Here is a 10004-nt window from a genome sequence, read left to right on the forward strand (position 1 = left end):
TGGATTTTGCTCCCAGTCACTGAATTATACCTGCATTGAGTATTGTATAATACTGTAGATATTGTGTTCATATTGTTACTATGTAACATCAGTGAATGCTGCAAGTACATTAAAACTCAACTGTATGTAAATAGTTTTTTTTTATAAATTAAAAACATATATATACGTTAGATCTTTACAAAAAGCATTTAGATACGATCATATGCTTTTGCTATTCCTTTTCCCGTGTAGTGGCAATGCTAAGTCACGGCTTGAAACAGTGATTGAGCACCTGGTGGGAAGGCAGGGCCAACCCAGGGGAGCGCAGGTGCAAGCAGTGTACCTGAGTGACTGGAAGGGGTGGAGCCAGGATCCACCCCTCCCCAGACCTCATTTAAGGGTAGGCAGTGACAGTACCTCATATGGAGGTTGCTGCCTACCTGAGGCCTTCCAAAGGTATGTAGCATTTTTCTTTTGTTTCTGCATCTATGGCTGCTGCATTTGTGCTTCTCCTCATTTGCTACAGCCAGGCTCTTTGCTGCCCTGCTGTTGTTGCTGTTCTTTGTATCACATTATAGCGTTATATCCTGGAACAGGGGCTTGAAGCTACTTTGTCTTCTGTGTAATTTAAAGTAATATTTGTCAAAGTTTCTTTAACTGGTCAGGTAGATCATATTTTATATGTGTCTTATATGGAAGAGCTGGATCAGCACATATTGGTATTTTTGAAATGGTATTCTATCTCCATAAAATAACACTTATTTTCTTAATTAACTGATATTAAGTTATTTTGCTAGATATCAAAATAGTTACAAGATGGTGTGAGTCAAATAAGGATAGTAGGCCTTGGACCTGTGTTCTATGACTACATAAAATGCTTATGCTAGAGTGGTTTAGTGGTGATCATCTCATGTTCTACAGTAAGCCTTCTGGTCAAAGGTGCTTAAGTAATAGTACTGTAATGGGACAAATGTGATGGGTATAGAATGAGCTAACTTGAACTCCTCCTGATGTGTCTGTAATAGATCTTCCCAGTTTGTATGTAGAAATGAAAAACAGTTCTCAAAGAACCTAGCAGATATTTTTCTCTGTTGTAGTTCCCTCAAAGAAAAAATCTTCTAATGGAATAGCGTTGTTATGAATGATGAAGTGCATGATGCTGAATTTCATACAGTTCATTTCTACCAACTTTTTTCCACGTCCCAGCCCCAATAGCGATTACTGCCTTATACTCTTCTGCAGTACCTTAAATTTCTCAGGCCTCCAAATTCCTGGATGGATAAAATAGTATACTTCTTTCAAGCTACCACTGAGCAATTTATCGAAGAGAGTATGTATACTGTTTAGGTAACCGGAAAACAATTGAGAACTCAAACTGTTGCTCATTCTGCAGGAATTGAAATTTGATCTTTGATCTGTCCCAATTTGTTTGCTTTTCTATGCTTGAACACGCCATGAAAAATGATTCCATTTATCTGCTTTGCATTTATTACAATTTATGATCCTTTCAAAAATATTGATACCATCAGATGTATTGTTCTTACTTCTCTGATTTGTGGGAGTAGAAGCTCTTGGTATTGGCCTAATCTTTTTCTCATTAAGGATAGTGGGAGATTTGTTTACCATTACATTTGGGAGGAGCAGTGATGGCTAATACTAAACTATTTTACTAATCTAGGCTTTGAAAATTGGAGTGCTTGGAAATTTCTTTTAAGTCATTGCTTTGTGCTTCTGAGAATGATTTATCTTACTGAGTAGGACTGGTTAATGCAAAATACAGATGTCAGTGAAACAGAGGTTGCTGAATTCTCTATTTATCATTTAGGGAAAAATAAAAGAATTCTATGAAATACTTTACAAGCATATCATAGAATGGCTTTGGTTGGAAGGGACCTTTAAGATAATTTAGTTTTCCCTCCTGCCCCCCTATAGACAGGGACACCTCCCTCTAGACCAGGTTGCTCAAAGCCCCATCCAGTCTGGCCTTGAATACTTCCAGGGAGGAGGCATTCACAACCGCTCTGGGCAACCTATTCCAGTTTTTCACCACCCTCACAGTAAAGAATGTCTTCCTAATAACTAGTCTAAATCTACCTGCTTCCAGTAAAAAGCCATTTCTCCTAGTCCTGTCACTCCATGACCTTATTTAAAAAAAAAAAAAATAATAAATCCCTCCCCATCTTTCCCGTAGGCCCCTTTCAGGTACTGGAAGGTGGCTATAAGGTGTCCCTCTTCCAACCCCCCTGAGCCTTCTCTAGGCTGAAGAGTCCCAGCTCTCTCTACCTGTCTTCATAGGAAAGGTGCTCCAGCCCTCTGATCATCTCTGCGGCCCTCCTCTGGATTCACTCCAGTGGCTCCATGTCCTTCTTATATAAAGAGCCCCCAGAACTGGATGCATTATTCCAGATGTAGTTACATGAGAGAAGAGTAGGGGGGGCAGAATAACCTCCCTTGACTTGCTGGTTGCGCTTATCTTGATGCAAGCCAGGATATGATTGGTCTTCTGGGCTGCAAGCTCATGTTGAGTCTTTCATCAACCAACAAAGTTATTCCAAAGTTTTAAATGAATTATTTGACTTTTTAAACCACTAAGTTTAAACTTGTAAACCACTATGTTTTTAGATAGCTTGTGATGAAGAAAATGTCTTGAGTCAATTGCAGTATTTTTCTTACACTTCTTTGTTCTCATAATTCCAAAAATAATGTGAATTCATAAATTATTATTTATGAGTGCTGTAGTGTGTATTTGGACACATATTCTTTGAGTTCATCATAGGAAAAAAAAATCCCAGATACTATTAAATGTGTTTGTGGCTTTGGGGGTAGGATTGTGAAGGTTTTTTGTTTGTTTTGTTGTTTGATTGTTCTCCAGGACCTATTGCAGCATTATTGTGGAGTTCACTGCGATACACCACAGCAGGATTATAGGGTTCACCAAGATACAGAGCTTCCAGTAAGTTATCCTAAATGACTGTAATAGTTAAACAAGGTTATAATTTAAAGGCCAAGGATAATCTGGAAAAAAAAGTCATTTGAGGGATGGAAAGACTTAGATTTCCCTTCTTTTTCTTCACTGTAGAAAGACAGTGTATAGCTTTTACTAATACTAAAGAACTACATACCTAATTCTTTGCATTGAAAACATACGCTTAGCTACATATAAAATCTGTATGATGAGAATGCTCAGCATTAAAACTCTAATATCCTATTTTCTTTTTGGCCTAGTCAGTATTTTTTCACATGCACTTTTAATATTCTTGTTGCCTAAATTAATGTTTTTGGTCTCCGTAGCTGAAAGGCATAATTCCAGTAATGAAGGGAAATAAGCAGAATGCTTGATGAAGTAGCTAAGCTACCAAACAGGAAACAGAATGTTTCATCAACTATGTTTTAACAACTGGCTTATAAAGTTGCCACAGTTTGTCACTTCCTCAGCAAGAAATGCACCTCTTTTTATTACAATGTGATACAGTATCAAAAGGGTCAAATTAACCAAAATACTGTGAAAGCATAATAGCAGCAACAGAAAGTAAACTAAGGGGATATCATAGAGAAAAAATATGTTTTAAAAATTATTTCATGCAGTGATACTGTTTTTTTTCCTACTTCTGTGAGTAGGAACATCTACTAAATCACATGTAAAGAACCAGAATCAGCGGTTACGCACAGGAAAGCAATGGAGTCTCATAGCTAAATAAGGTACTGTCTTCCTGACCTGTCCACTATTTCATACTAAAAATAAAACCTAAAGTTTCTAAGAAAATACTGGAGTTTTAAGATCTCCTTTTTGGTCTGTTTCTTTTTTTCTGGAATTCTATAAGCTCTTTCTTCAAGAGGAAGAGTTAAAATCAGAGATGGTGGAATTAACTTCTGAATTCCTGACAGCTTAGTTCCTGAGGCTGTGTGTGCATTGTTCATTATTTGTAAGATATCTTTTCTAGCTGTAGAAAAATTTGTATAACAGTTAAAAAATACTTTTTAATCCATCCAGTTATTGTTTGCAATATTCTGTGAAAATTACTGAATATTTTTCAAACAAAAAAAAGTAAAATGTTGTTAGAAAGGAGAAATTTTAGCTGTTAACTTGAAGAGTATTTTAAGTACCTCAATTAAAACATCTAATTTTCTGTTTTCCTTCATACCCTAAAGCATTATGATCTCCTTTCTAAATGGCAATACCACTTACACCACTTACATGTAACGTACATTTGCAGAGGCAGTAACAAATAAGGAAGCATCTGCATTCAAGTTTTGGCTCATAGCACAGAGTGATTACAGAGTGGATCACCTGAGTGTTCCTCTTATAGTGCATTTGTTTACCAAGTCTGTGCAGTCAAACATCAGGTAATTCTGTTTTGGAGGAAACGGTGTTTGGAGCTGTGTTCCAGGTTAGCACCCGACTAACCCATGGTAGGGATTCTGAACTGTGGCTGGACAGATCCTCATGCATCTTTGAACCTGAGGTATGGTGGAATGTTTACTCCAGCAAACCAAACTGACTGTGTTTCATCTATAAGTACTCTGGAAGAACTTCCTACACTCAAACAAGACCTTAAGCCACATACAGAGCAGGGAAATGACATTGTTTTACTTCCTCCATCCTCTGACTGTTGGTTAGGTCAAATGATGTTAATATGTTCAAAGTTAAAGCAGTGGTGGAATTAAAGTGAGGTGTATTAAAGTGAGTCCTAGAGAGACTGGGGAGTAGATGAGAACACCTATAAGTTTTTTTTGAAGTCCACCATGTGGAGAGCTTTGTACAGAGAAGAAGGGGTGAGCCACTTGGAAAATGTTCTGATTCTGTTAATTGCTTGCTCATTATTCCACAAGAAAGCTTACACATAATTTCCTGTTTTCGGATGATGCACAGCTGGAGACTTGTCTCATGCTATCAGCTCTTTTGAAGTGACTGGGCAATACCTTCATTATTAGAAAGAAAAGATCTACGGAAAGATTATTATTAAATATGTAAACTAACATGAAATATTGTTCTAGAATTTTCTCATGTATTTAGTCAAAGATACTAGTAGTATATGCAGTTCTATCATTTTTCTGAATAAATATATAAGGAAAGCCTCATGAAGACTAGAGTCACAGGATTGCACTCAATCTGGCAGCAGTGGATTGTCTCTGTGTTTCCTAAGGAACATAGGAGAGACCAAAGTAGGTCAGATAACTTCTGATGGTGGATATCCAGAATATGGCAAAAATGTAATAACTTCCTGGACCACAGTCTCAATATATAGCTTTTTTTCAGGTACGCTCAGACAGAAGTAGTGTTTTGCATTTTCTGACCTTCAGAGGACTAAAAATTTTCCTTGAAATGGATACCAGTTTTCCTGTACTCTCTCTCTTTATGGTGAGAGAGCGAGGTCATTATTCACTCTCCATGTTACACTCTTGACTGTATGCATTTGTGCCACGTCCCTCTCACCCTGTCATTTCTTTTTCCAGGCTGAAGTCATTTCTTACACTGAAAAAAAATTACCTTGATAATTGTTATTCTTCTCTCAAATGTTGCATTTTTCATTGTACTCTTTTTGGCGCGAGTGGACTGTAACATATTTAACAAGAAGGTTAATTATATTTTTCAACCTAATGATAATTTCAGATTTGTTTTTCTCCCAAATGTGTATTTGTTCTTATTTCTGCTGATTATTAAATTGATGCTCTTGGTCATCCAAATCCTCTCAGTGCATATGTGAAGTAAGAATTCTTTATTCCATGCATGGTCTGCTTTACATACATATGCAGTAAATTTCATCTGTCTGTCACAGAGCCTTCTGCCATTCCTTTCTTTTTCTAAAGAAGCCCTCCTCTTTACTATGAATAAGTTACCGCTATCAACATACTATGGCACATGTTTCCACATCATTTATTAATCACAGAATTGTAGGGGTTGGAAGGGACCTCTGGAGATTATCTAGTCCAACTCATTTGTTAAGATAGGTTCCCTACAGTAGGTTGCACATATAGGCATCCAGGTGGGTTTTGAGTATCTCCAGAGAAGGCGACTCCACAAACTCTCTGGGCAACCTGTTCTAGTGCTTTGTTATCCTCAAAGTAATTTTTTCCTCATGTTCATCTGGAACTTCCTGTGTTCCAGTTTGTGCCTACTGCATCTTGTTCTATTGCCAGGCACCACTGAAAAAAGCCTGGCCCCACTCATTTGGCACCTGCCTTCAAGATGTTGATAAGATCTTCTTTCAGCCTTTTCTTCTCCAGACTGAACAGCCTCAGGTCTCTCAGCCTTAACTCTCCATTTGAAATCTCTGAATCTGCGAAAACTGATTTCATTGTGTCATGCTTGTGTTTTCCAGCTGCATAAGGAACTTCCCCACCATCCTATGCCTAGGGTAGTTAAAAACATAATTTGGATGCTCTTATGAGGCACCATCAGATGTTCCAAATGGATAATATTCAAACTTACTTCATCTCCATTCTTGTTCTTCCCTTCAGAATACCTCTTGGAATGTAAGATTGCAATCCAGAAGAGCTGAATTGAGCCTTCACTGTGTATTCTCTTCAGACGTTCCCTAGTTCTGTTCTCGGTTACAAACAACAGTTCAGCAGTTTGATCCTTGATATAGCAAGTAGCTGGAAAATTCTTTTGTCAACTTAAGCTTAAGTTTTTGTACCAGTAACTCAAGTTGGATTACTGATACTTTATTAGTAAATAATTTTTTTCACAATAAGCACTTAAGTGGATGTCTGTGATAAATGCATATATATAGAAAATAAAATCTCTTTGGCTTTGTCCACTCTACCTACTTTTCCTGTAGTTCAGTTTTAATTTTTCTATGGCCTTTTTAAAAGGCTACTTTCTTTTGGTAGATTTGAACATTTGAAAATGTTCGAATATTTATCTGGTTTTAGGTCTTTAGAAAGTTGTTCTGAAAGCTTGTACTTGGCCTGTCTGTTACGCACAACCTGGTAAAGGTTATCATCCTTTCTGTTTTCCTCATTTGCACAAATCTTCACTACTTAAAGGCTAACTTTCAATTTTAATAACTTCTCCTGCCTTGATATTTATTCAGCTTTTTCTCAAGTTTATAAAAAAAACTTTAGAAGGGGTATAACCTTATACTGGACCACTAATATTATTTAATATTTTTGAGCCTATTGCAAGAATTTACTCTTTTGACTAACCTTCACAGATCATTTTTCAAGAACTTCCTCTTCTGTAATTCTCCTTTTCACAGTTCCTACTACAAAGCAGTGATATGCTTTATGAATCTGTGTGGTTATTTTTTCTGTATGGATGTCCAGTCTCAGCACATTTTGATGACTTGATTTACTTTTACAGTTGAAGAGCTGTTTTGCATAATCTTTGAGCCACATCATACTACTAGTCAGATCCCAGTTAGAAGTTTATCAAGGCCCTCGTTAGGTAATGAAATAATAAAGCAATCGTGTACCTTGCCTAAAATTTTGAATTTGGTCTAATGTTCTACTACAATATTTGCCAAATCCACTTGTTCTTCCATATCTATTGCAGTTAGCACTCTTGTGGACTCTCTGAGCATATCAGATGACTTTCCTAAACATTTAACATTTTCCGTTTACCATATTGTATGGACAGCAGTAGCATATTTTAAATTCAGTGATATCATCTAAGAACCCTAGACCTGAGGAATTGACAGGTACTGCTCAATGGGAAAGATTTGTTCATCCTCCAGTATATTCAGTGAGTTGGGAGTCCGCAGACCTGCTCTGAGTTTGTATGGCATAATCAGATGATGGTTGTCTCCAGTTCACTAACAGATGAATTGTAAAAACATATTGATTACTGAACTTAATACTTGAGATACATGAAATTTGAAAAGACTCCTTCCATATGAATAAATCACTTTATTTGAAAAGAAATGAGGTTATCTTTTCAAATGTTAAGTGCTGGATGTGTGAATCTAGTTTTCATGTTCAGACTTGGCTTTTGATGAGTTTCTAAATTAAACTTTATAATGATTCCATTTTAAGTGATACCTTAATCAGGATTGTTATCTTGGTAATGAATTAGCTTAAAAACAGAATCCCCCCCCTGATATCACTTCTTATAGAAATGGGATTGGTCTAAGCAGTCATTAGAGGCTGACACATTGCTTTGCTCATCTTTCTGCACACATTTTGATGTTAAATTATACCATGTTCAGCTTGGACAAACTTCTTCATAAGAAACATCTTACATCGTGATGTAGTTACTTTTAAATTGGCTTCTAGTTTTTTCTTTCTTTTTTTTTTTCCAGGACTCAGCTTTTTTCTCTTGACTGTATGTATGTCTTGTCCAACTCAGTGGCTTTAGAAGAAGGTGAATCTTTTTCGATCTCTTGAGTCACACCTTTCCCAGCCAGCAGGGGTCGCTACTGCGATGGAGTCATCCAAGACTAGAGTACTCGGAGGTAAAAATGGGTAATTTGCTAATAACGATTAATAAGTGTTACAGCTAAGAGTATTTTGGCACAGGAGTTATTTCTATGCTAAAAGTTCTCAGGCAATGGCTACTACAAAGAATGAAAGAGTAAAAGAAGATAAAGAGAAAAAGATGGAAAAAATGAGGAAAGACAGACAGATAATAAAAACAACAAAGCAAAGTGGTTCAGCACTCCTGAATCCGGTGATGTCTTGGTGTCAGGGGCTGCTGATCTTCGGTAGTGGCAGATTGTCCAAGGCTGTGGTGGTTAGTTGAGGACTAACAATGAACCTACATATGTTTACTTGCAGGCCCAACCACTCTGGACTACCCTTTGGAATGACAGCTTCTGGTTTCAGGAGTTCAGCAGGAACTCTTTTGTTCCCATCTTCCAGACTTTACAAATTTAAATCAACAGAGATAGGAGGGAGCGGGGAGATGCCAGCATGTGTCTTGCCTTCACAGAGTACAATGGTATCATCTCCCAGTCTCCTGTATCAAGCTGTAAACGTTTTCTCCCCGGCAAAGTCTTAAGCCAGAAAACAAACAGCTCCAAAGAAATGCTTTCAAATATAAAACCGTCCACGAAGTGTTGAGTGTCTCATTGATTTGAAACAATGCATTCCTTACCAGTCTCAGGCACCATAATCTTGACCATTTTCTAGATAATCTGCAGGCACTACAAGATCTGTAGGAACAAAAGACGTTGATTACAGGTACACAGTGTAGTAGGTTGAATTTAGCCTCTTAGAATGAGACTTCTGTAACAGTCTTGTTTATACAGCTAACTGGCTAATAGTATCCAGTATTATCCTCTCTAACAGTACATTATAAGTCATTGGAACACAACAACCTTATAGCATTTTAACGTGGCAGAAAACTCAATAAGATCTTACTGGAAACATGGTACAATATCTTCAGTTTCAACATGGCGTTTGTTTCATTTTTAGCTCAGCTGTCCCTGCTGGCTAAAGCTCAGTTCTTTGGGTGGGACTGTGATAATTATCTTCTATGCCAAAGACAAGACAGTTGATTCAAAATGATGCCTGGAGCTGCAATCAGCATTTGCAGGAAAACAGCAAACCGAGCTTTTTAACATGACACTAATCCTTCCCTAAACAATTACTGAGAGCTGACCTTCAACTTTTCTCTTTAACAAGTTTAGTTTGTGAGGAGGTTTGTAATACATGGCTGGGTATTCTAAAATGAGATTTGATTATCCCTCTCTTCTCAAAAAATAAATGTGTTACAGAAAGAGAAAATGCTGCAGAATGGCTGATTCAGCTTGATTTACAGGAAGTAATAAATGCCTCAGTTTTGCCATACGAATAAGCATTGTTAAAAGCAATTCTAACTGAGCTGCTGTGTGAAAGAAACTGTAATTATAATTTTGAAAAGTGAAGAAAAGTGAAGACTCCTGTTAATCTACAACAAAGATAAAATAAAGAGATCTATAATACAAAACTTCTGCTTCATTATCCCAGTGCTGCTCAAATCCATTTTGTGAATGGGCAGTAAAGAAAACAAGATGTAAAAAATAGACCTTTATTAGCATAATTCACCAAGGAAATACCCAGAATTCAAACTGTCAAGTGCTCATTCCTTTCTTTTATTTCCA

General features: G+C 37.0%; 1 long non-coding RNA gene across 2 annotated transcripts; it reads left to right on the forward strand.

Annotated features, from left to right (window-relative positions):
- Nucleotides 387–9177, forward strand: LOC110401608. Of its 2 annotated transcripts, none has more exons than XR_002440465.1 (5): nt 387–435; nt 2852–2932; nt 3595–3678; nt 8223–8375; nt 8698–9177. It is a non-coding gene; the product is annotated as an uncharacterized LOC110401608 (long non-coding RNA). The 2 variants fall into 2 exon arrangements; XR_002440464.1 differs by having other exon boundaries at nt 3598–3678.

This window comes from Numida meleagris, chromosome 1 (genome assembly GCF_002078875.1).
Source record: "Numida meleagris isolate 19003 breed g44 Domestic line chromosome 1, NumMel1.0, whole genome shotgun sequence".
NCBI classification, from domain to species: Eukaryota; Metazoa; Chordata; class Aves; order Galliformes; family Numididae; genus Numida; species Numida meleagris.